Source organism: Topomyia yanbarensis, chromosome 2 (assembly GCF_030247195.1).
Source record: "Topomyia yanbarensis strain Yona2022 chromosome 2, ASM3024719v1, whole genome shotgun sequence".
Taxonomy (NCBI): Eukaryota; Metazoa; Arthropoda; class Insecta; order Diptera; family Culicidae; genus Topomyia; species Topomyia yanbarensis.
The window spans coordinates 52402415-52430186 of NC_080671.1; the positions used below are offsets into that span (position 1 = coordinate 52402415).

Below are 27772 nucleotides of genomic sequence, written 5' to 3' on the forward strand. Positions count from 1 at the left end.
ACTGCCACAGAAAGGAACGCAGTTGAAATAATCATCGGAGAGGAAATACCCGAAAACCATCATTATCCTTCGATATGTTTATTCTAGGTTGGAAATCCTCAGGCCTTGTGTGCCTGATTGGATCATAGTCCGCAGAAGCCGGACTCAGCCTGTGGCTGCCTAGAGAGACGACTTTGGCATAATCTTTATAGCTTTTATGTCGTTGTTGTGACTGCTCGCATGTAACTTCTGGCTCCGGTCCCAAATGACAAACAAATCGATTCATCGTGAACATCCTTGTTGTTCCTGCGATAGGAATGGTGTTAACGATGGGATGAGCCAGAACGGACATTTGGTTCGTTATTTTTATCACTGATTGCCACACTGGTTGAACATTTTGCGCTGAATGAGCTGCAAAAGCTATTCTATACGTATTTATTGTGTTATTAATCCAATTTGAATCGAATCAATTGCGATTGCTTAATTCATAAAATCTGAAGGCTTGCAAACTGCTTTCCACTTATTTTCAGATGGCGCTCCACGTGACGCGTTTTATAAATAACAGTAATTGATAATCTTCATGTATTTGGCATAACGTGGCGATAGTACACTTATAATCCGATGAATAGGATTGCACTACTTTTCGATAAGATTCAATTATCTTTTTCATAATGCAATTGCACATTTCGGTAATATAGTCCTGATATCACAAAACTAATGAACGCTGGAATGACATGCTCAGAAAAAAATGGCAAAATAAATTCGAAAATAGAGAGAAATGATTGTACAATGCCCGAATTCATTCATCGTTTTCTATAGCGAAACATTCTTGTGCATTTTAAATAGTTGGTTCCGTTCATTTTACGAACTGAAAAAATGGAGAATCCATTTTTCGTACATTGAAGGATTTCGTTAGTCGCACGAATTTATTTTCGTTCATCGAACAAAAGTTTTCGTAATATTAAATGTTATTCTTTTTTTCTATGTTTTGGAATAGATGTTTGACAACCTCTATTATTTTTATATTAAAGTGATCATTTTGGGAAAATCGATTTTATTTACAAGTGTTCACCACTACTGAATACTAGAATGATGGTGGTATTTTTTTGTTCGTGCAATTACGGAAAATGTTGGATGCACTCTCGTAGTAACTATTTTTTTGTGTATAAATGTTGTGGGGATTCTTTGGCAAAAACCATTCCTTGGATTGATGACGAATCTATTTCGTTATTAGCAGAAATTATTACAAACATCTTTCATAATCATGAGCGAAAATCGATTTTGTCAGCTCGATTTTGTTAATCGAACATCGACCCTAAAAGATCGAATGAAAATAAGTTCGACTTTCCCAAAAATATTCGCACTATATATAAACATTTAGTTAAGTAACGAAACATTTCGTTTCAATCAATGAAAATTGTTTCACCATCGACGATAAATTTCGTGCAACGTTCACTAAATATGTAAAATACGAAAATGTTCGTTCTTCAAGATGCCTGTTTTGGCACTATTAAAGAGAGAGAGTGTCTCTCTATTCCAAAATTACTCGGCTTACAATACATGAGAGTGTATAAATTGACATCGCTATTGTGCTTAAAATCTCGTCGCTGGTGTGCTATCTTATGACTAGCGCCATTTAGCACTTTTTGATAAAAACGACTTTTAAAGTTTCAGATTGAACATCTTCAAATTCATAAATGTTAGAAGCTTTTCGGTGCACACAATCGATGCTTCTATGTTTTCTGTAGTAATCTCTTGATGTATGCGAAGATATCAAACAGATATCAAACAATGTTACTGTTGACACGTGACTAGATGAAAAAAATATTCTTCTTGCATAATCCAGCATTACATTTCGACATACTTTCCAAAACTAATGGAAATCTTAAAAGGAAATTTGTTCAATGATTTTGAAAAACACAATCCAGCCATATGCAGAAAAAAAAACTATGGTAGAAAAAGTTTTGCACCCAAGAAAACATGATTATGGTTGATTTGCATAAGAATTACGTATGTCACCAGAGACATCTGTTGGCTTGCTATAAGCTTTTTGGCTGTTAGCAAACCAGCAAGCTAGCAATGTTGTCTGTTTTTTTGTTGTCACAAGATAGTAAAACTCGATCACTTGTCATAATCGTGTTTCGCTATATCTTAATAACTAAGCAGAACTTGTACATTATGAAAACGCTACATTGTAGAGATTTTAAAATTCAGTAACATGTTTTATCCCACAATGGCGTTTGTCACAAGATAACACAACAGCCCCGAGCTCCCCTATTTCAAAAATCTACCTCACCAATAATCCATACAAAAAGAGATACCTAATATTTCAAAGTATTGAATTTATTGCTACAGCAAGGAATGCGAACATGAAAAGTGAACGAAGCTCAAGACAATTCGCTCGCTTAGATTCAGCATATTATTGAGTGATTTCTAAGGTTGCTATATTCGGAATGTTAATTGAAGGAAAAAAATGTGGCTTTTTATTAAGTGTGATGTGAACTCTAACCAGTTTTATCATATAAGGAACATTAAGATTTTGAAACGCTACACGAAATATTGTAAATCCCGTAGTCTAAATTCCGATATACATACGTTTGAAGGTATTACTATGTTGAGATCCTAAACAAAACATATGTTTGCTAGTCGAATTTTATTGGCAGGAGTTTTATGATGACCTCGCTGGCCTTCTTTTATTTTAAGCAGCCATGCGTTCCCCGCACGTATTTGCTGTCACACCCGCATATTTCAATCTCTCCGCCAATTTAATAGCGTTTATCTCGAATAACATTTTTCATATTGGCGGATACGATAACTCAAAAACTATTCAACAGATTGACTTTTTTCAATTTATTTGGTTCTTCGACTAACTAAAAATCTAAGTTAATCTTATTGAATTTCCTGTTTCAGCCAATTTTATAAAGAACTATCATGTTTATCGTGGCGCTCTTCGATGTGGAAATGGTTGGACATCTACTCTTAGAACGGTTGTATGTGTAGCTCTGCGCGACTGAATTTTTTTTCGTTCATAATGAATGTAAAAACAACCCTTCAAATTATGCAACAGGTCCATTGTTTGCCTTGCCTCCAACAATATACGACAAAATTACTTTCGATTTGAGCACTTGACATCAGACGTTTTTCATAATATTAGCGACATATTTTGGTTTTTATAATTTATTTCATATTCGATAGCTTTTTTTCAAAGGAAATGATTTCAATATCCTTTGAATACTTGACAAGTCAGGTTTCTGCGAAGTTTGTTTTGAATCTAAAAAACCTGTTTTAATCCACCTAGCGGTGCAATTGTGCCTTTCTCATTTCTCTAAACTATGGCAAGGAAGCTTTTTATGTTCAACATAATTGTGGAAATGTCCATTACATTCTTAGTACACTTTGCACTTATACACAATGGCATGCCAGCCACGAACTTGATGAGCTACGTGTCGACGGTGGAACACTTGAAACAAAAAAATATCATACTCCATTAGCCTTATCAGCATTAGTTCAATGTTATCTGCTTGCTAACTCATTTTGTCATGCGGGGGTGGGTATGTGAGGAGGGCGAAAGTCCCATGAACGAACGACTCCCCAGCTTAAATTGGTATGCTTTGTGATATAGTGGTGGTTTAAAGATGATGGGGTTGAAAGGGAGGGGTATGAGAGCTGGATGGGGTGGTGGTCTGAGGAGTGATTTAAGGAGACTTTTAAAGGAGGGGAGTGAACAGTAGAGGGGGGGGGGGTGTAACCCCTCTCCGTAAACCATCAACTACGCCCCTGTTAAAATCCAGAAACCTTATGCGAGTCGAAAAAAAAATTTGGCCGGCCGGGATTAGGTTGACGTTTTTCAGAGTGATTGCATAACCTTTGTATATGAGAAAGGCAAAAATATAGGCCTAATTTGGCTTCCTCCTGTTCATTTTACCTACTTTCCCCAAATCATCTCTGGATTTCAATAATGAACCCGGATTTTGGAAATAAATAGTGCTCAAAAATTGTTGATAAAACCAACTAATATGTAATGTTTAGAGCTGACATAATAATGTTTTGTCTAGTTTAAAAAATTCATAGTGTTACCGTCGGTCTTAATTTAATTATATCTAACATAAGTTTTTCAATGGAAACCCATGGTACTTTTTATTATCATTTATGTTTTCTGAAAACCCCTTTGGGATTTTAGGGTAATTTCTGGAATGGAAATATACATATATGCCCTACCCATCTGGCAATAATTACTTGTATGTTACTGTGTTTTAATTACCGCAAGGTTCTACTGTATCGTTTTTTTTTTTGGCTATTTTCGGCAAATTTGAGACTAAGAGAAACGAAAGCAATGAAATTGAAAGACGGATAGGTATTCTAGAGCGAATCAGTTATAAACTTAGAACGGAAAACTAGAACTAGGCAGGCTCATATGGGCATGATCGAAAGGACATGTGAAGAATTCTTTGCCTTCTGCAGAGTAGGAGTTGGGCGTTGCACCCAAGTCTACCGCATGGTCTATGGTAGAACATAACTCATCATCATGTTTTACCGCCGACGCCGACGATAGCTTGGTGTCGATTGAATGCATACGTCACGGCTTGATGCTAGCAGAAAGGGAGAAGAATGATCGCATGGTCGTTCTAGGCGAGGATTTGTGAAGAATTTTTTGCCGGCGTCGGCGGTAAAACATGATGATGAGTTATGTTCTACCATAGACCATGCGGTAGACTTGGGTGCAACGCCCAACTCCTACTCTGCTGAAGGCAAAGAATTCTTCTCATTTCCTTTCGATCATGCCCATATGAGCCTGCCTAGTTCTAGTTTTCCGTTCTAAGTTTATAACAGATTCGCTCTAGAATACCTATCCGTCTTTCAATTTCATTGCTTTCGTTTCTCTTAGTCTCAAATTTGCCGAAAATAGCCAACAAAATTGATACAATAATTACTTGTTCTTCTCCATCCACGCAGTTATCAGTAGGACAAAGGGTAAGTAAATAGAAATCAGTTCGTAGCATGCAACTATGTTTATCACTTTTCATAAATTCTCTCTTTTTATAAACAATTGTCTTACTGACGTGAGGTAAACGCTTGACGTGTGGAGAATTTCTTTTCGCCTGATGTTTTTTTCTTGCACTAGTGTGCTTCCGTATAACGATGTTTTTGAGCAAGAAACATGACAGATAGTGCTCAAGTTTCGAATCGAAATATGAGCGATGAAAAATAAGCAAATTTTCTCTAAGTCGCCGACATGGTGGTCAAATTATATTGTTTCCAGTTATCGAATACAGTAAGAGCAAAACATGGTTTGTCCTTTCAGGTAGGTATTAGGGTGGGGCATTGTTATATGGAAAAACGTAATCATAACCACATTAACCGAGCACAGCACTTTTTCGGTTCCATTTGGGGTCCCAAATAACTGTGCAAAATCTGGGGTCGATTGGTTATGACCTGGCGTAGCGCATTACGTTTGAAATTTGTATGGAATTTAGTATGGGAAAACCTACTTTTTTGCATTTTAAATTCTACAAACTACAATTCTTCCTGCAGTATGCCAATAATTAAATAGAAGCCGAAGGATGTATGGTTATAGAATGTCTCTAAAACAAGTTATATTGGTCAAAGTTCGATAGATCGAATTAAATGCCAAATAGACACATTCCACATTCCAAATCATAGATATATAGAAATTTTTTAGAAGAATTTTATGACGGTCGTCGATGAAAACCAGTAATATATTTATGACTCGTTTTTAATAATTGAATTGATTTTTCCGTACCACACCGACGGGTTTGTAATAAAATTTATTTGGAATAATCTTGAATTCCATTTTATTGTTCACATATTGTACAAAGATTTCATCTTCGGACGCAGTTTTATTGAGTGAATTGATCGTCGGATAAAAGGGGGGCAAAAATTGACCATTTTTGCGTTGTCCCCTAACGCAAGTATCATGTTTTTTCAATTTTTCACGAAAACAAAGCACGCTATCTATGAAATCTTTTCAGAAGCTATTAGTACTCATCAATACCTTTCTAAAAATATGCTATTTGTATATAACAAGCTTTGGAATCGTTCTTTCAGAGGGGTGCACTGAAGTGTTGTCCCCTAACGCTTTCCGTTGCAATACGATAAATCCTTCTGCAGAGTAACTTTGAGAGCCTACAGAACAGTATATGGACATAAAAGATATAACCAACCTATTTCAGCAATACCGCAGCCATGCAGTGTCATGGGTGGTCTCAGGGGCGGGGAGAGGGGGGGGGTCCATTAAGGGGGAGGCCTTATAATATCGAAAAATTATCAAGTTTTTTATTACATATATCAGTAAATAAACTATCTAAGGATATATCAACAATTTCAGAGCAGAGTTCGAAGTGATTTCAAAAAAATAGAATGGAACGCATTAGAATACCAAATAAGCATGAGAGCGCGCGGAAGAATTTGGTCATAGGGAATAACACTCACTCGTCGTCACATTCTTTCAAATTAGCGGGATAATTATTGACCACTTGGAACTAACCCGGTTTGTCTTTTCGGGATAGATTTTTTTCACCATGAACCAAACATCGTAGTTTAATGCAGTTTTTGGATGTTTTATAGCACTTTAAATTCAAATTGTTATCTTGAGGATACGCATTTCTTAGAATTCGCTAATAAAAGATACAATTTTACGAAATTCTTCAGTTTTCTATTATTTAGATAATTCAATGACAAGTCAGCCATCTGAGCCATAAGACAGCAATTGTGTGAAATTTGTTAACGATTTTTTTTGTTTTCTAATATATCAAAATTTTTAAAAAGCTGGATCTTACCCTTCTTTTCCAAAAAATGCGTAAAAGGGCTACATTTTGATTAATTTCCGCAATCATCACTAATAAGTGTCGTCGTGCAGATCTATGAGTAGAAACAGTTGTGCAAACGCCAAAGGATGAACTGGTAGGGCGATATTCTCTTTCGAAATTTTTCAACCGTATTACTCGTATTTCGCGACAACATTATATACAATATGTAAATATAATAACTGCTCGACTGAGTATAATCATTCACAGTCTTTCCTTTGTTGAATTGCTTCAGAGTCACATTTGTGTATTTGTAACGTAACAAGAAAATAAATATTGAACAACCCTATGACGTATTTTATCTGCCCTAATCACCAGTCAATTTTATTTTCAAGATTTTATAAGGCCAAAAACAATGTCAATGCACCAAACTTACATGAAAAAAACTTAGTTGGTGAACAAAATAAAAAATATTTTGAGTCACCCTATGAAACAGTTAATTTTATTTCATATATTTTCCTATGTCAATCAGGAGCGGATCCAGAAAAAAATTTCGGAGCGGGTCCAAAATTTCGACTTTAAAATGTTCATTGTACAATACGTAATATGTAATACCCTCATTTAATTAAACTCAGTTTTGGTAATCAAATCTGGTTTGCAAAGATTTTGAACTTAGAATGAATTTAAAAACGAAACTTTTTTAAAAATTCTCAAAATGTCAAAAAAATGGGGGGGGGGGTCCGGACCCCCAAGACCCTCCTCCTGGATCCGTCACTGATGTCAATAATATATTAAACTTACCAAAACTACTTGAAACCACCTTTTTCGATCCATTAGATCCATCCACTGTGGTATGCGGTGTGCCCTGTTCTCATTTCATATTAATTTGATTTCTTAATAAAACACATGAAGGTGAAACTGGAAATACATCTGGTTTGGCGTTTCAAATCTTTATTTTGAGTTATTTACAGGTTCAGGGGTAATATACATCGCTTTGTTTGAGCTTCAACAAATTCTTCAGTCGCGTTAGGGGACAACACTTCATATGCGACAGTTTGTGTTCATTTTGGTGTTGTCCCCTAACGCAGTGTTCGCAGCGGTCGTGAAAAAAAAATTCTAAAAACTCGAAAATCTAAGTAAACAGTATTGTTCTGTGACTATCGATGATCAAATTTCTAGAACAAATAAATGCTCTAAAGTTTGAGACAGAGCAGGTTTTTTGATAAATACAAGTGTAGGTTGGAAAATCAATTTTTGCGCTGTTGTCCCCTAACGCGACATTTTCACCTCTCAGAATGAAAAGACAACCGGAAAAACATCAAACCCATAACATTAACGTTGTGTTAGGACTTTTAAAGTATTCAATTAAGTTTTTTGAGCGTACATCGTAGGATTTTTCAAACGACGAGCTGTTAACAGTTGCATGATGCGTGCAAACGTTGTCCCCTAACGCTGGAATGTGTCAATATCATTTGTTTTGCCAACACTGCGGGTGTATCACTGATATTTCATATAATATACCAACATACCATCATCAATTTTAGATTTACCACCTTGGTACTTTTGGATCAATTACAATAATGTTTCGATTATATCACTATGCGTTTATATCAATACTCGTTTATATCACCCTCGATTATATCGATTTTGTCTCGATTATATCACGCTTTTTGAAAAACAGACAAGGCACACTACGTTGTGATCCAATTAAGCCACATATTATGTCCTGATACTTTTAAGATATTTTTACAATTGATTTGCTTATTTACATGTAGGGTAATGAGCCTATTATTGGGTTTCGGACTATTTCGTTAAGGGTTTATATATGATGGGGTCGGTCAAAAAGTCGACCTTTTTCCTTTTATCTTAAGAATGAATCTGAAATCTTTTAAGAGGTCTAGGTAGTAGAAACAATAGTTCAGTAGTAGTTTTTGTTTTAAATTCTTCCTAACTTAACTGCCGTGTCCTTAAGAAGCCGTATGGTGTAGCGGGTAAAAAACGACTTCTTTTTTATTTTTTATTATTTTATTTATTTATATTGATGAGAAAAACAAAATAAGAAAGATATGGTAGGTATGCCGCGATATGGCATTTTCTCTTGAATGCATGTGAAACCTTTTCTTTTGAAAGGACAACATCAACGATTGGATATGGAACTATTTATATGGATGTTGAAACAACGAGAACTGAATCGTAGTCCCTTCGAATACATCTTAACGTGTCAGATTCCTTGAAATTTAGATTTGGGTGGTTCAACAATTTTAAGAAACGGTACGGGATACGAAAAGTGAAGCTGTGTGGAGAAAAATTATCCGCTTATGCCATAACATTTGACCCAATTCGTTGAACAAAGATGGCGAACGCTGCTCTAACCAACGGTTTCAAATGGGTAGTATTAAAATAGAAACATGGCAAAAATACCCTACTATAATTTATTCTTTTTGACTAACTTTAACTTTTTATTACTTTTTGTTTATAGAAATACATGAATTAATGCTTGAATGTAATCTTTTGTTTTGTTTTGAATATATCACGCTTCCAATATATCACGCTAAAATACAGACCGATCGTGATATAATCGAAACATTACTGTATTCAAAAGCCTTAGCTCAATTTCATGGGCGTAAGTAGTTGAGGAACACGGCGAAGTGAGAGGCGGGGGGTCATCTTCAATATATAGAAATTAGAACTGAAATAACTGAAATATTGTCGAGTTGGAATGTTCAGACGAATTATTTCAAAACATTTGCACAACCCACCAGAGCCCCAGTTCAACAGCAAACAGCAATTTCAAACATCTTTAAAATTTTGAAATTGTGTTAATAACATTTACTTGATTGATGTAATACGATCTCAAGCCACGGTTTGCGTACAATTTGTGAGCAATGCATCAATTGTTGTGTAGAATTTGCTATATATACTTAACGTGTCCGTCTTAGGCACAGTTCCCCTAGGTTTTATGTACTTAACACGCAAAATACGGTTTAAAACATTTTTTCTTAGTGTAGGAAAAATAATTTTTTGCTAAATTTCCTCAACCAAGGAGAAGTATAGCATTTTTTGTTGGAGACGAACCACTGCGACCAGTATTTAGATCTATTGTGGTATAGCAGAGTAATGCTGGTTTCTAGTCCAAAGTTGTTATTCACGATCTAAACTATGCATAAAATACACATCGCAGCGACCATTTTATCGTAAACGCAACTAGCATTTCAAACTTCCTTCCGTTCTTCTACAAACACAAACTAAACGCTGAACAGAACAAAAGAGCAACCAAATGATGACAGAATCACGATCGACCACGAATTTCCAAATTCGTTCTTCATTGATGTCACTCGGTCATACGTTTAACAGCGAGCTGAAAAATGTTCTCAGCGTTTAGCGGAATATCAAACTATTGCATTGCTTCCGCTTTAGTGCGCCTAGGTTTTTACAGGTTGTCACAATCTGGCGCACCAGTCATCTCCCGGAAACATTATTTGGTACCACTCCAAAAAGCCCAGATCGGAATAGTGTCTTTTTTGTTCTCTATGCATTCAGTCTGCTGCCGGAAACCATGCTACAACATTCCCCTTTGACAAGTTCGTGGGCTTGTTCGAACCATTTCCTAAATGTACATACTCAATGCCAACATCGACGATAGTTGCGAAGCTGATCGTTGTCAGCCAATCGGGACACATTTTGACGGTGTTGAAGGGGGGTTCTTACTAAAGCAATTTGCTGATTTTATTCGGTGGACAAATCGATTTGATGTGTTATAGTATTTAATATGTTGAGCAAACACTGCAGGAGTCCGAGGCTAGTAGGCGGTGTTTTCAATTTTTTTTTCTTTAAGTTTATGGGTAGTTCATGCAAAATTTATCACGTTGCATAACAGGGCAGACTATTGACTACATCTCAGAACTTTAATGCGTTTAATGTGTCCTAAGTTTTATAGATACTATCGACGAAATACGCATTAGTCGGTATTCATCTTTTCTCATAAGTTACAGTCTTTATTGGATATCGATGAACATCCATTACACAATTGGACAGTAGTAACATTTCATATGACTCTAACAACCCCGCTTTTCTGTTTATTAATAAGATTTTACATGTTCTGACATGTAAAATAAAATATTGTTTCTCTTTTAATGTTAAACTCGGATGAATAAACTTGAGAAATATGAATCATCTTTATTTTTGCATATTCATAAACTTCAAGTGGATGGCACCGGTGGTTGACTGGAAACCGTGACCGCTTCTCAGATATCTAGGCTTAATCCCAGCTGATGGTCGTTGAGATATTCTGAGGTGGAAAATGTGTTGATGGGCCGATATCTAGCGTCCAGGTGGTATTGTTACCTCTCTGGCGTCGGTAATGGGCACTTAGTACGGACAGAGGCTCGTGAGGCGTAAAGTTACAAAAATTATTCCAAATTTTTAGTTCTACGAGCAACGATGAGTATGTACCTCATACATAAACTCCCATTCTTTGGTTAGGCTTGTAGATCGCAATACCAGTACTCTCAAGAGGTCCTGGATGGCTCGGTATCTCTATAATATTTCTATTATTATTATTTATTCAACTTACTCAGTGAGTCTAATTGAATATGCATAAACTAACTACGAAATGATCAATGGTTATGTTTGAAGATATTGTACGTATGTATGAGTACATAAAGCTTTTTAATCTGTATAGTGGAACATAAACCTTTAAATTTTTATTAGCAATAGTTACATAACTGAAAATATGTAAAATAGTGCACAACTTCATGCTGTATAATATGCATCCATACTTTGTCACGAAATTGATTGGTAATAAAAGACTGCGTTATTTCGAAATGACTTCGTGAATTATAAGAAAGGTAAACAATATTACCAAAATAGAATTTTACTTAAAACAGCCTTCGTAAATGGAGGTTCTAGTGTATAGAGCAAGATTTTTTTTAAAAAACCAGGCTAGGTTCAATGGTGGATAGAAAACAAATCGATGAATATTTTTTTCATCTTGCCAGTTCATCTTAATACAAAACAGTCGCAAAGCGAACAAAGAACGACAAAACAAGAACCGTAAAAGTAGATCCTGCCAGCCATGCTCCAGATAACTACATAACGGTACGCCCACAACACGCCGATTGGAGCATCATAAATATTGCTTCCAGAATGCGGAGGGATAGCGTAGTAGACATACCCGTGAAGCAGGATCCGTTTGCCAGTTCGGTGCCGGCCACCGGCAGTAAAAAAGTACCACCGTTTATGTCAACAACATAAACGCTTCTTGTTTTTTCAGGCTTGCTCAATAAACCTATTTAGAGTCGTTTTTGCCTTCAATTTTGCTTCGATTTTCATCAGTCATTTAACTTGAAAATTTTTAAACAATCCTAGTTTAATCATTTGCAAAATAGGTTTTCATTATTCTTATAGACACAACACATGCACAGAGTAATTGCTTAACTGCGACAACCGAAGTGCTCCCACTAATGGATTTTCTTTTAGCAACCAATCGGATTGGAAACTCAAGAGGAAGTGACTTTATGTTTACACAGAGCGCGAGCCACTCAGAAAATCAAGCGAAAGCGTCTTTGAACACCAGTGCCTACTCGTTCAGCGAGCCATTTACGCGATTTCAAAATTAGACTGCAGAAATTGTTCAAAATTTTAAAGTCTCTCTAACTTTGGTTTAGCTTGATGAAATCCAATTCTGTTTAGTTTTTCTAAAAAAGCTTTGTGAGAGGTTGAAAATAGGATATACCTTTTCGTTTTGTAAACAATACAATGAAAAGCATTATTATTTTACCTTGAAAAAATGACACTTTTAAAAACGTTTAGCTCTTTGCGTCAATCTTATTAAGGGTAGATAGGGTTGTATGGATTAATTTTAGAGTAAACTTAGGACTAAAAGCTTATGACAATAACTATTTAAGGTGTCTTAAAATTGGCGAAATATTACATTTTTTCAGAATCTTCGTGTTTTCAAAATAAATTCTATTCGGGGTTCCTTTTCAAACGATATTTCATTCAAAATTCTAACATTTTCAGATTTATCAGCCATTTTTATTTCAAATGCTGTATTATAGTCATATAATTTGGGGAAAAAGTCTTGGGTCAATGGAAAAAAATCTCTTTTAAAAACCCATCAGAGTAAGTGGTCTAAAGATCAAAATAGTATTTTTCACATTCTATTTTGTTTATAGTCTCCTAAACTATTTTTCGCATGGCAATAGGTTCAGAAACAATAAAGGCTGGACAAGTATTGTGAAAAACATAATTTCTCGAATTAAAGACGCTCTGGACCACGTGGCCTGATGCGTGTTTCAAAGGGAAGTCTTTCGATCATGCTAAACCGCAGATTTTGAAGTAGAATACTTCTAACGTTTCAATATGGGGTCACTTTTCAAAAATTTCTGCTGAGATAATTTCCCAGTTTTGAAATGCGAATAACTTCCGTTGTACTGATCGAAATCGCTATATTTTTGCACTATCTGCACTATCGGGAATATGTGCACGTATATTGTATTTGATTTCGTAAAATGTACGTCTATTATAGATAACGAAAAATATGTATTTTGGAAAGGTGATAATTATCTGCGCTGATTGGTCCATACAATTCAACCAAGCAGCGAGCGTTGCTAGGACTGCCTCTTTGTTATCCAATGAACTTCGCCAGGTATAAAAACGACACATAAGAGAAAATTCGTCAGTAGTTGTTACATTTTGTGTCAGCTCAAACTCTTCGGTTGGAATATTTTCAATGACGCCAGGCATCATTTCATCCAATAATGCACAGGCGTGTCAGTTTCATGCATACAATCATCAGCACACATCTCAGAAAAAGCAGAACTCTCTTTATTCGGAGTTCAATAAACGGATTGCAAGTGTGCGCGTGCGAAGGGGTGGTTGGGTGCGAGAGACCGCGCTCTCTGGCTCTTTAAACCACTTTAAATTACTCGCAAGACGTCTTTCTGAACATTCCTTCATTGAATCACAAAGATGATTTCTTGTAACAATCACACTTAAAAATATTTACAGCTCGCAGGATGTAACATTAAAAGAGCTTTACAGTTCACCTGAATTTAAATTCAAGAACAAATAAAAATATGTGTCGCTCACAATTTTCCAGTTTCTTTAGCCGAGTTTTACATCAAAAGACAATTTTTTTTTAAACGTCAGAACCTGTAAAATTCTATTATGAAATAGACAAATATGCCGCAATATTGTTTATGTCATATGTCAGTTTTTCTAAGAGTGTATGGTAACAGTTCCGCTATATCCTGAAAATATACAAATTAATAAAAATAACCTAAACTTTTTAAAGTGGTTTAATTGATGGCGCCGGTGTTTGAGTGGTAAGCGTGACCGCCATTCATTCCAATTGGCGTGGGTTCAATTCCAGCCGAGGTCGTTTAGATTTTTCTGAGATGAAAGAATCTGTGGTCACGTCTTCCTTCGGAAGAAAAGTAAATCCGTTGGTCCCTGGTCCATGAGTTGATGGATCTATATCAATATCTAGTCCAGATAGTAGAGTCACTTCTCTGGCGTCGGTAAAGAAGAAGTAGAATCCAACTTCTATACTTACTAACAAACATCCTCCTCCCGTGATACTTGTGGAGGGCGCAGTAGTATATACTACCTCTAGCAGAAGCAAGTATCGGACTAACCATTCCTTCCCTATTGGTCGATAAACACTTTAGGATTACCGGGAGTTGTACATTGAAAGATGTTTCGCTATTCACAAGCATAATTATCTACTTATTCCGTGTGCAACTTCAGCTATTTTCCTAAGTTGTTTAAAATGCGGAATCGGCAATATTCTGTAGATTTTATTTCACTATTATATAACAAGGAAGAATTGGTCTTTCATATGATATATTTCATTCAACCGGAAACTACCAAAAATCAATTTTTTAAATTTTAAATATACTTGGAAATTTTCTTTCTTAAATTTAATACGTATGTACCTATAATGCTCGGAAAAAATAAAGGTAATTTATTTGAATAAGAAATACATAATATGATGCTACCAGTATTCTTTTACAACTACAATGGCTGTTCTAAATAAAAATCACTTCAGACCCTTTTGAAAAATGCAACGCAAGAAGAAGTTAAAATTGGTCGATTGGAACCTCTTGTAACGTGGAAGTTCTTGTTATACACAACATTTAAAAACCAATAATCTGACGAACGATGCGGAAATCATGACATTGCACAACAAAATAGCACATAACAATGATAACATAATTTGAGATTTTTTACTTTTGATCAGGTTTTGAATTAATTTACTTCTCTGTGCGTCGATATTTTCGAAAAAAATTGTAGTGAATTACAAAAATACGTGTCCATTAAATTTGTTCAAACATGTTATAAAAAAATTTCAAGACATTTGAAGATGTTAGCAAAATCTGTGCGATTTATTATAGAAAGACTAAAAGAGACTAAAGTTGAAAATGTTGCCAATAGACATAAAATCCGAAGAGAGAGTTATGAAAAATGTCCCATCGCACTAGTAGGTGGGTTAAAACCTTTTTAGGATTCCCTTAGTAGGTGCATTTTCCCTATATATGTAACCCATATTGCACTGATATTCATTGAAGCTCAGCTGAAGTGTCCTCTCCACAGATCACACAGTCAAACGGCAGGCTGGGGTTGGGGCTTGACAGAGAGCATGCCAGCAAAGCAGTTTTCTTCTGCGCTTCGCGTGAACTGTGTTTCTGCAAGGATCAATAGACACACTGGGTCCGGGACATGGTCGTTCGCAAATTGGTTCATGCTTCATTAGTAAAGAACGGTCGGGTACGGGTGATGACATGGCTGGTTCTGTCGGATAGGTTTAGATATTTTCACTTCATTTCCCTTGTTTTAATCCATTGTCGTTCTTCTTTATTTTTGATTTCATGTTCTACTGGAAATAATTTATTATCGTGCTGGTGTTGGACGTATATTAATCGATAACCGTTCGATTAGTTAACCACAACGTCTGATAATTAAAGTAGGTGAGTACTTGTTGTTTTGGAAAGGAATTAAATGAAGAATTGGTGAATGCCGTGTTGGAATTGCATGGGCTGTAGACAAGCAAGGAGTGACCTTTCGTTCATTTAGAGAGAGCTGATGATATTGGGAATAAAAGAAGGCTCTGTGGATTGAATGTAGACTTTACAATTGTTTCACAAAGACCGAAAAGAAAAGAAGATTTTTAGTCTTTCGAAGTTTTAACAAAAAGCATCATGGTAATAACATTTTGTCCGTAGGGAATAATATCAATGATCAATATAATACAAAATTTATAGCAACTAGCAATCGTACACGATGTTCTGTTCGCTTCCATAGCAATGCTTAACGAATCAGAAGCCCAAATGTGCAATATCAATCTCATAACGTAGACAACAACACACTCAAAATGCAATCAAATAGCTCCGTTATTGACGCAGCTTCACTGTCAGGGTCGTACAGTTTGTCCATCCGTATGTTATTTTTTGTTTCGAACGATAGGATGTCGTTCCGACATTGCCGAAATGTTTCAAATGGAGCCTGACGCTGCCATCTGCTTGGGCCTTCAACCGGTAGTCCAATAGCTTTAGTGTAAAACTTAAAATGTGCACTGCTGAAAATAATACCACATCTAATGAGTTTCTGACAGCACGCCAGAACTGCTAAGTGCGCCGAATAATTTACACACGTTGGTAAAAACTTATTTATAGACCAATCACAAATGTGCGCATAATTTTCGACTGTTTAAAAAAATAGAGCTATCATATATTCCTGGAAATGGAAATGGAAATGGAAGAAAATCTTTGAAACATTATATATTCCTGTCCAATTCATTCTCGATGACATTTTTGTGTCATGTTAAAAATATTTGACGATCCAATTTGGAACATTTAAAAGAACACACTCATTACTGTAACTAGTTGTGTGACTCACAGCATTAGAAATTGAGCAAAGATTCCATCCAAGCCCAGAATTATGAAATCCTGATTAGATTCCTACTCTGGAATGAATCTTCTGCCGGACAGAAGCAACTTTCAAGCGTTCGCCCCATCCTCGTATTGCTGCATTTAACGTCGTGTAAGTACAATTGACTATAAAATTGGCACAGGCAAGTTTCGCAGACTGCGAGCGTGGTCTTCTCTAATAAACCAGTATGAACATGCCCCCTTCTATTCAATCATCACATTAATTATAGTAAACGAAACATGAGCAGAATGAGTAAGTTTCGGTTCAACCAACATGGCAAGAGAAACTGTTGAATTACTTTCCTCTGCCTTGTATATGTCGTATATTTTATAATACCTATAACAGCATGTTTCCTATAGTTCCTAGCATCGTTCACTCGATTATTCTCGCAATACACGAATGCTAGCAGCTTATGGTGCGTACCTGCTTGTGGTGAGACCTTCTGCTGTTTGAGAAAAGAAAGCAGGAAAAAATGTATAAAATACATGTTTCAGCTAGTCTTAATCAAGATGACGCGGCAGCTTGAATTTGCATTTAAACGATCGCCTTAAATTGCTGACTCGGAAGTGTGCGCCAGCGTTATTTTCCACATACTTACTTATATCAACTGGTTGGATGAAGCTGTTGATTCCCCTGAACCAGAGAATGCCAGCAATAATATAGAACAACAGGGTGTGAGCCAGTAAATATGCACGTTTTAGCACATGTAACGGCGGTAATTATAATGAATGTGAGACAAACATGTAAATGGTAGAACTTTAGGATAGGTTCTTCTATTAGAAGCAATGAATTATTAGTAAACAAATTCAGTGACAGTTCCGTATCTATCGCTACCTCTATATGTTGAGTTATCTGTGATTGAAAATGACTCTGCGCTATACAGTATGTATGTACTAAGAATATCGCTTGTTCGTAGGACCTGATACCACATTCGTTCATTCAATAAAAAAAATCTTCACATGAGCGATTGATACTAATAGATCCCTCCAAAATGGTAATAATAATGAATATTCAGCATGGATTCAAGAATTACTCTATAATAGATTTATAGTGTTATGAATACTCGATTTGAACCGTTAACCTCTCTTCACTGCAAATTTCTCCAAATTATGAACGAAATTTAAAAACGACCATGCGTCTACACTAAAAAAATAATTCAATGAGCTATTGTGTAAAATATGAATTCTCTCGTGGTTCTGATATACCTATGCCTTCTATATCATGTAGCTTAAAGGGTCACAAGAATTTTACCCTGTTTTGTCACAATTTCAAAGTTCTTTTTCTCGACAAGAAAACAGAATCAGGGCCGGCGGAACACTTTTTTCCCGAGTGGTAAGAATCGAAATGATTTCTATCCGCACTGACGAAAGTTCAGACATCGCGTGTGTAAGTGAAAATGCAAATACCTTGATAAGCTGATGGCCCTTTAGAAAACACCCTTTGTTAACGGGCTGTATGACTGGCGGCTCAGCGATTATTGATTAATGATACTACATGGATCATTGGCATAGCCAAGTCCCAATTACTACTCCTTTCTTTTAAATTTCGTTGCAATTTTCCATTCCTTGGAATAGAACCTTCTTTGGTGGGTACTGAAGCCCGCATGATAGTGTGGACTAATGGGAAGGCACCTCCGACGACCAACATCCTTTCAGGCTTATTGGGCTTTGAATACGATGGCAAAAATAATCTTTTTCAATACAAACCATATCCATTTAATACAACCTACCCCTGGATGTCTTCCGGGCCAAAGATAAGCCATTTAGCATCATCAATATATCGCGTGATCTAACTAAACAACACTCGGGCGTGTACGAAGAAGTATTTTGTGTACGTACCCGCCCGGGAAGTACAGATTGTTGGTTTAGTTTTCGAGAGTGGCTTTATTTGCGAAATATGGGCTTCACTCCTTCCAGAACCTTTCGCTCTAGTCAGTGAAAATTGCGATATGCAAGCAATTGCGTTTAGTCTTTTGCCAGATCTGTTTTTTTAACGGAGCTGGTTTACCTGTTCGCCTTTTTGTGCCGCGGGGCATGAACTGCCGTCGTTGCAAACAATGGGACCATATAGTTATCCGTTGTAGAAACAAGGCACGGTGTGGAAAATGCGGAGAGAGTTATGAATAGTTTTACTTCTGTGGACAGACTCCGCATGAACTTTCGACATATCGCACATATAAATTGCACGGGAAAAAAATTAGGCTTCCTTGTGAAGTCCTGAGAGTGTCACTTGATGGATGTTGTTACAAATCCTATTATTTTCCTAGGTTTTACGCAATGCATTTGCATTATGTAAAACGTTGTACACTTCCGACGTAGATCTTCCTTAATTTTCACAATATTCGTCAGGACCGAGAAGGAGCATTTTATTTATTTATTTATTCTTATTTTTCATCTGACCTGTGTTGGTCTACATGAAATGTTTCTAGAATGGGAAAAGCCCATTTCAGGATATACTTCAGAAGCAATCCTCAAATGGGCGTAAAAACCCATCATCTTTTCAAATTTTTCACAGTTGATTACAATGATTTTACACTACAATTAAACATAATCATATAGTACACAGTATTGCAAGAACAAAAATTACGAATATTACAATTAATTATTAAATTTTGGGAATTAATATGTGCTATTATTTCAATCATTAACCTTTGCTCAGTACTAGGTATTAAAATTGTCGCTAGTCAAGTCCGAATCAAAGGCAAAAACTTATTGATATTGTTTCTATATACATCGCACATCAGCTGGTTCTAGAAGAATTCAACTCCCTCGATATAATACGCGTCCGAAATACATGAAACAATAAAATCAAAACAAGTACTTCCTCCAGTGGAAGCGTACAACGTTTTGATAAGCTTGATTCTCTACACTGCGATTAAAGGTCAGATGAAACGAATACCCAGCACGAACAACCGTGGACGGTTTCCCACCCCGCGGTGGGCAAAGACTGAACAGAATTATACGCACAAAAGTCTTACAAGGACTTTCTGAGCATCGGATCACTCAAATTTTACCGAATATACGCGACTTTAGAAACGCAAATTAAAAACTTGAAAAAGATGAAAACGCGGTTATTGGCACCGGTTTGTCGACGGATTAATGAGAGACAGTATTTCGCCTGTGGCTAGGCCAAACGTTATGTACTCGATCCAACACGGAACGAAAAATCGTTTTGTGACGATAGCAGTATTCCATGTAGATACACATTCAAACAATAGACGTTTCGCGATGAAATGATAATTCTATATATAAACGTATTGATTGTTCTTTAAACACACAATTTTATCTGACAGCAAAGATGCTCGCGTTAAGCAATGTTGTGCGCATATCCCCGTAATATTCATCAGATGATGAGAGATTTGCATAGCTTCTATGCTAATTATTATAACACCACCTATACCACCTTTTCCTACTCTTACTAGGAACTCAAAATTGAATTATGGTTAGGGTCCCAGGTCGATAAATGCCAAATTCTCGTCTTCACACGGCTCCAAAGAAGGCGTAGGCGGACTAGTGCGTAGTATAAAGATTTCAGTGCGTAGAAATCCAGAAAATCGATTGTTTTCCGTTTTAGAAAACCCAATGTTACAAAAGCCTTCGCCGTTATTGCAGTGATGTGGTCGATGAAACGAAGTTTTCTGTCGAATAACAATCCCAAGTCACGGATAGAATCCACCCGCGCGATGACACAGGCTTGAAGAGTATATTCGCCACGCCTTATATTTTCCGAGCGTCCGAAACTTATCACTTTACATTTATCAACGTTGATCTGCATACCGTTCATACCGTTGGTGCATCGTTTGCTATTTATAAACATCCAGAATATCGAGGGATTATTTCGAAGGCCGCGTTGAACTTGGTTCAGATCAAGGTGTCTAGAGTTCTAAGGTGATTCGTCTTTGGCAGTAACTAGGTGAGGAGTGAGGTAAGCGTACAGCAAGCTGCGGGGAAGAAAAATGACAGCGAACAACGTTGTTTACATACTGAAATCCAAGCAAACATGCATGGGGATGTAGTAAACAATGTTGTTAGCTGTCGTTTCTAGCGCCAACATGGCTGATCGGCGATTTCGAGGATCGTATCACCTGAGAATAAAAGCTCCTTGGTTCAGATATTCACCAAATGCACTGTTCCGGGCTGTTTCATACTGCAGTTCAATTTGACGAAGAACAGTTTTGTTGTCGTGGGTCCTATGTTGTAAGTATCGCTTTTGTTGTTTCCAGAGTACGTTGCGTAGGCGACCAAGCTCGGCATTCCACCACGGAAACTTATAATCTGCTTTTCTGCTGTGACGTTTTTTAGGAACATTACGGCGAAGAGTCTCATATATGGCATAATTGAACGCCGCAACTGCCTGATCAAAGTCTTTTCTGACCAGCACTTCACGCTAAATGAGTGCAATAATGGTTGTTAAGGCTTAATCGAAGTTACATCGAGTAAAGTCAAAGTTGAAGTCGTCGTTAATTGTATCAAAAGCTTCACCATCATCAGAACGCACATCAAATCTTAAAACGAAAGGTTTATGGTGAGGGTCTACCTTCAGTATAGATGTCGGAGGCTCAATCAGTTCGAACACGAACATTAACGAAAGCTAAATCGGGGGTCCGTCCATTCACGTTGCTAAAAGAGTAGATTTGATACAAGCCACCAGCGACCAACGTTTCTGTTATGGCCGTCTCTTGTTCCGATGTTGAATTTTCGGGAAGTTAGCAATTATAATCGTCTTCAAAAGTCCACCGAAGATGACCTACAACAAGTACATTGTCGCGCCTGTTACATTTGTCCAGGATGCTTTGGACTGCTGAGGAGTGCACGTTGTACAAGTCAGGATCGCTGTTCGGCCTTAGATAAATGCAGCAAATATATAACGATCGACCTAGCATTGAAACGCGTACGACAACTTGCTCCAAACATTCACATCCGTGCATTATTAGTACAGTCCCAGTTAGATGCTTCTTTCTCGCTATAAGAACACCACCTCCGCGGCTTAGATGACTGGTGGAAGAGTTGCGATCGCATCGGTAGATTGCGTAGTTCGTCGAGAGCTCAGCCTTTAATACATCATCACGTAGCCTGGTTTCGGTGAGAACGATAATATCGTAGTAGCAGGAAGTGAGGGCAAGCAAGAAGGCCTGCGTTTTAGTTCTCATTCTGTGAACGTTCTGGTAGTAGACGGACAGGAAATCATGTGCTGTCTGCGACGGTGTGCTATGAACCAAAAGGTTTTCAGGGAGCGGACTATTATTTAAAGCAACATACTCGCCTGAGGATGGAGTTCGAAAGACCCCCTCACGACATCTGAACGCAGGGTCGGAACGACTGAGCTGGTCGTTGGCTGGTAGCGCGACTGCGTCGGAGCGCTCCACAGTGGCCGGTCTTCGAACAAAAGTCGGACAAAAACAAAAATGTTACCCAATCTGGCTGAAAATTACATGTTAAGGTAATTTTGGGGTGCTGAGCTCATTTTAAATGTCAAAAGTTATAAAAGATGAGATAAATTTTCCCATGTTATCGATCCTTTCTAATTAGCATAATACCATTTTTATGAAAAATCTTTTTTTTTACTGATTAGATATAACTAAAACTAGATATAAAAAACATAATAAATGGGTAAAACTACTTTCAATCTTAACAAAAAAGTGTTTGTTTACGTTTTACTCAGTTGTTATATTGCACTAATCACCATGCTCCTCCATGTCAGTAAACATTAAAAAATGTAGATTTTAAACCCCTCCGTGCAAAAAGGGGCAAAACGATACCTTGAAATTCGATAAGTAGAGAAAATTTCCCATAGAATGTATAACAACCGTTCCGAACTATTTCACCTGATTGTACAGAATACATTTGTGAAAAAAAAATTATCTATCAACTCACTTAAGATATATTAGTAATAATATTTCATAGTTCGAATCAAATTTGGCGAACATGTTAAAATGATGATCAAAGTTCTTTAAATGCCCTTTAAAACGAAACTAGTTGTACTTAAATCGGATTAAAATTGAAAGAGCAACATGCTTTTGAAGTGAAGATAGATACTGTGATTTCAAAACTGAATTTCATCAGAATTGTCTGACACAACGATGTTTAAACTGCTATTAAAAATCTTATTCTCATTCGGTTGTCACAAAATTTGGAGAACATGTCATTCAATACATAAGCAACCTAGGAAAAAAAATATTAATATTTGAAACATAAGTTTTGTCCGGTCTCCGGCCACTGTGCGCTTAGTGGCTTCCGTATTACACATAAAAAAATCATGAAATTTAAGCGACATAAATCAATTCGAATGTAAAAATACAACAATTGAATCAAAAATTTGATTGAAAATTACGTTAAAATCAATTAAAGCATCAAACAGCATACAATTTTACACTTTTATTTATGACATGTAAAATTCATTCATGTAATATTACATGTCATTCATTTTACAGCAGTATTCGAGTAAATATACATTGAAGTGCATTGATTTTCCGTTTAAAGAAACTGTACTTTTCAATTCACGTGTAAAATAATAATAAAATTCGTTGAAGAAAGCACGACAAGTCGTGTGTATTTGTGGTGGAACTTAATTTTACACTTATATTCATGCTCCAAATATGTGCATGAAAATAAACTTAAAATCACAAAATATTTTTTTCTGTGTACTGTATAACGGGCGTCCAGGTGATGACTGCGCAGCGTGAGTTTGTAGATGTAGTCTCGATGATGGCATGGCTGTTATTGTCGCGCTTATAATAAAATCTCACATTGCGGGCGTCTGAAAGGCGCATCAAATATAGCCGCAGTTGCTCCGCAAGCAGATTTCAGTGGAGCTTTATTTTTCTGCCAGCTGTGTGCTTTTCGAAAGCTTCAAGGAAAAAGCTGCCTATACATTTATATAGGCGGCTGTCACGCGCCTATCTCAATTGAGCTTTCATATAATCGCATATCGAGCGATTATCCTGCAAGGCACAATATGCTTTGTTGAAGAAACGACGGATTGCTCGAACGTACTGTACTCGATGGCACGCTAGAAGCCGAGTGATTTTCAGAAAGTGAACTGTCATGTAAAGCAAAATACTCGCCTGAGAAGGGAGTTCGGAAGACCCCCTCACGACCTCCGAACGCAAGGCCGGGATGACTGATGTCGTTTTTCATTGAAAAACACCGGGGCAGTGGATTGCACTGGTTTTGCACTTTCTAGCAGAAGTGGGAATGAAACACGTCTAGTGGCCTGCGCTTCTGCTAGAAAATGCAACACCAGTGCAATCCACCGCCCCGGGGTTTTTCAATGAAAAACCTCATGAGCTGGTCGTTGGCTGATAGTGCGACTGCGTCAGAGCGCTCGGGAGCTTCCGTTATGTATGTATAAATCATACTGAATATGTAATAGACATTTCCTTCATTATGTTAAACATAACCAGCCATGGAATCGTAGTTTGGAATTAATAAAGTAAGGTTTTCAGTTCAGTTAATTTTGCGCTCAAATTTTTGTCATATTCTTGTAGTCAAAGAAATCGATAGTTTTCAGTTGTACCCCAGTTTGTTTTCTACTCTTTTTTCTTCTTTTTGTTCCTTTTTCCGTTTGCTTGTTTACAAATAATATTTGGATAAATATCAGTTTAGAAATTGTTTCGTTATTTGTCATTACGATATTTCTAAAACGTATTGTAAGCACCTATTGATTCTCCTGGTGGCCGTGTGCCCAGAGACGCCTAAAATCTCGCGTGCGAATTCTAGCACGATTTCGAGCCTCTCTCTTTACTAATCTCCCATGACACTTGTGGAGTACATAGTAGAATGTACGGCCTCTAGCAAAAGTAAGTGTCAGACTAACAATCCTTCTTTTTATTATTGCGATGTACGTTTGGGCCAGGCCGGCGTCAGTATTGGTCAATATACAGCATGGAATTACCAGAATGAGTACCAGTATGAGATAACCATTTTTTACTGGCAATTGTCTGAATCGACTGGTGTTCGAATTATAAACAACAATTAACAAAACGTAAGCGACAAATTGTCTGTTTTCTCACCTTTTTTCGAATTTTAGTAAAGTATACTGGCTCTGATCGCTAATCAGTCCCATAAAGATAGGAAATCCACTAGAAAATTGGACAAATATACGATCATAGGAGTTGAAATACCACAATAAAGTTGCAATCAATATTTAAGATAGACTTTTCGGAATCGACTGGTGCTGCAAATCCATCAACAATCGGCAGTTATAGTCGTTTAAAATCATGCCACATTTTCGGGACACGGATCGAATTACAAATTTTAGTCAAGTTTTCAATGCTACCAATTTCGACAAATGTACAGAATATGAACAATACACGTTAAGCTCTATTTCAACAACATTTGATATTCTGCGTCATTCGGAGAAGAAGTTGTGATGTAATTTTGCGTCGATAGCATTAAGAGAACAAAACCCAAAAAATCTGATGATAGTCTGAACCAATAAAAATCGAAACAGGCAATTAAAAATTGTTCTCGTACCTCGTACGCATTCATTGTTTTAAAAAAGTGTTATACTTGCATGATAGACTCTTAAACTAGTAATGTTCGCCCATCTATCAATGTAAATTGGCATCTATTGACATATGACAGCATATATAATAGATGGTGTAAAATTTACGCTGTTATGCATAGCCGAGCGCACTGTTTACGAAAACAACCTGAAACGCATAATGAAGTACGAAGAATGCTTTGCTGGCCTGAAAAAAAAGTTCGAATGGTGGATTTACGGTAAATCTGATCTACTTAATTGTCCCTCTTTCTTGGTCAATAAACTCTTCATCAACAAACAAGGCAATCAAACTAATACTCTGTTTACACTACAGAGTTAAAACACGTTGTAATAATTAGCAGCAATAAAAATGTCATCAAGATAGTGCTAAAACACGTTTCAACTTGTAGTGTGGACGTAGTATACGGCATTCAAGTTACTGAGGTTTATTCTGTCAGTATACCGTTAACTGCGCATTCAACTATACAGATGCCATTAAGAGAAACGCAACGCAAATTTCTAGTCTTTAATTGTTTCCTAATTTTTTCAATTGTCATTACAAAATATCTTATTTTGGAACCCTTGAAGTAAAATATGATATACTGATTTCAAGTCTGTGATGTGACGGTTAATCATATTCATCACATGTTACTCTTATGGGGTTTTACATTGAAAATCCCCGGGGCGGTGGATTGCACTGGTGTTGCATTTTCTAGCAGAAGAGTAGGCCACTAGACGTGTTTCATTCCCACTTCTGCTAGAAGGTCTAAAACCAGTGCAATCCACTGCTCCGGTGTTTTTCAATGAAAAACGACGTTAAACTGTTTACATGTGTTTAACTATAGGGGCCCTACATTTAATAGTGCCCAGGGGCTTCGAGTTGTCTTGAGACGACACTGCTGGGGATAATTTTAAAAGTAGAATAATCATAGGCATAATCTCAAAATAACATTGCTTCAATTTTCTCTAGGAATTCGACTAAGATACTATTTTGTGCTTAAGCCTGATACGAAACTCTCTTTAAGCAATTGTTTTTGAGATATCTACGCTATTTCTCACATAACAGTATTAAGTGTATTAAACATATCCATTGTTTTATAGATTAATAGCGTTAGTATACATATGTGATTTTTCATTGAAAACCCCCGGGGCGGTGGATTGCACTGGTGTTGCATTTTCTAGCAGAAGAGTAGGCCACTAGACGTGTTTCATTCCCACTTCTGCTAGAAAGTCTAAAACCAGTGCAATCCACTGCCCCGGTGTTTTTCAATGAAAAACGACAATAGTATATCCCATCGGTCATTAAATATACCAAAACGGTGCCATACTATCTCATTCCGTGAACCATATGCGCTAACTTCCAGTTCAATTTCGAACATTCCTGTAATCATTTGTTAAACTGCAAGCTTACCTTGGCACCATTTTCCCTTTTGCGAAAATTGTTCACCCACCAACGTTTGCGTCGCTCCACTGCTCAATCGCCTCCCGGTTAATCAACACTCTTTGTTCCGTTTGTTCTACTTCCCCCTTTGTGTGAAATTCCAAATACGCACACTCACTTGCTCACTCACTAGCCATACGCCGACGGCTGATGGGGTTGGAAAATCGTGAAAAATTCACTTCACGTTTCAACTCAGCACAGTTCTAGATGTGACGTTCTATACATGAAATACATAACATTAGCACAAAACGTCACTACTTGGCGTGCTGTTGCTCTCCACCAAATTGTGGCTCTCGCTGCCTACTCTGACGTAGTAACGGTTGAATCTCAGGGAGCGAGAGCTCCTCTACAGCTGTGTTCGTGCGTCTGATGCGAACAGGAAAAACTGGTGAAATATCCAAAACCGACCCAGAGTTGCTACTAAGACGTATGCCGACCCCCCTTCGACTGTACCACACAGTTAGGTACCTGTTCTTCTGGGTAGGTATGCCAAATCCACACTCACATTGAAAGTGGTTACCTTTTCGCTTTCCAGAGATTATGTTGCTTTACTCAAACGCAATTTTCGTACACAATCTTGTTCGACTATCTTTCAGAACACGTTGAATTCTGATCGCATTAATATTAAAAAGGATTAACCTTTCAATCCACTGTTACGCTTTATCTCGTCTGTTTCACAGGTGAAAGTAAACACAAGAATATTTTTCATGTTATGCACGTTCACTACATCATTGCCCCAGTAGTAGCAAAAGCAGCAGCAGCACTAGGTCTTCCCAGGGGGACCTAGTTTTTCCTGACAGAGGCCTCTCCCCCATTGCATGAAACGAAACTCATACCATTGATCTCCTTTTTGCCAATCCACAGCAGAAACACGACTTTCACCTACTTCTTCTTCTTTCTCTATGGTTTGCCTAGTTTTGAAAATCTTTTACCCCGAAGATAATCCACAAGAACACACAAAAGCTTCCGAACGACAAGTGGGACACCCGTTCCGCTCAACGTGCCAAGTGTTACAGAGCGAGGAAAATTTTCCAAAAAACTGCCTTAGGATGCTTCGGTAGCAGCCGAGAGCGATTTTTCTCACGAATCCTCTCGTGAAAATGGGGAGTACATACCATTAATATTCCGGGAATGGATCAGGGGAAATCTGGTCTCAATTTACTCCCTTGCG

The 27772-nt window shown here is 37.1% G+C and overlaps 1 protein-coding gene across 1 annotated transcript in view; it reads right to left on the reverse strand.

The window, feature by feature from the left end:
- Nucleotides 1–27600, reverse strand: part of LOC131684952 (uncharacterized) — a 160816-nt gene extending 133216 nt beyond the window's left edge. Inside the window, exon 1 of the mRNA XM_058968247.1 lies at nucleotides 26572–27600. The gene's annotated coding sequence lies outside the window, so the exon portion shown is untranslated. The remainder of the gene's footprint in view (nucleotides 1–26571) is intronic.
- Between the last annotated feature and the right edge of the window lie 172 nt (nucleotides 27601–27772).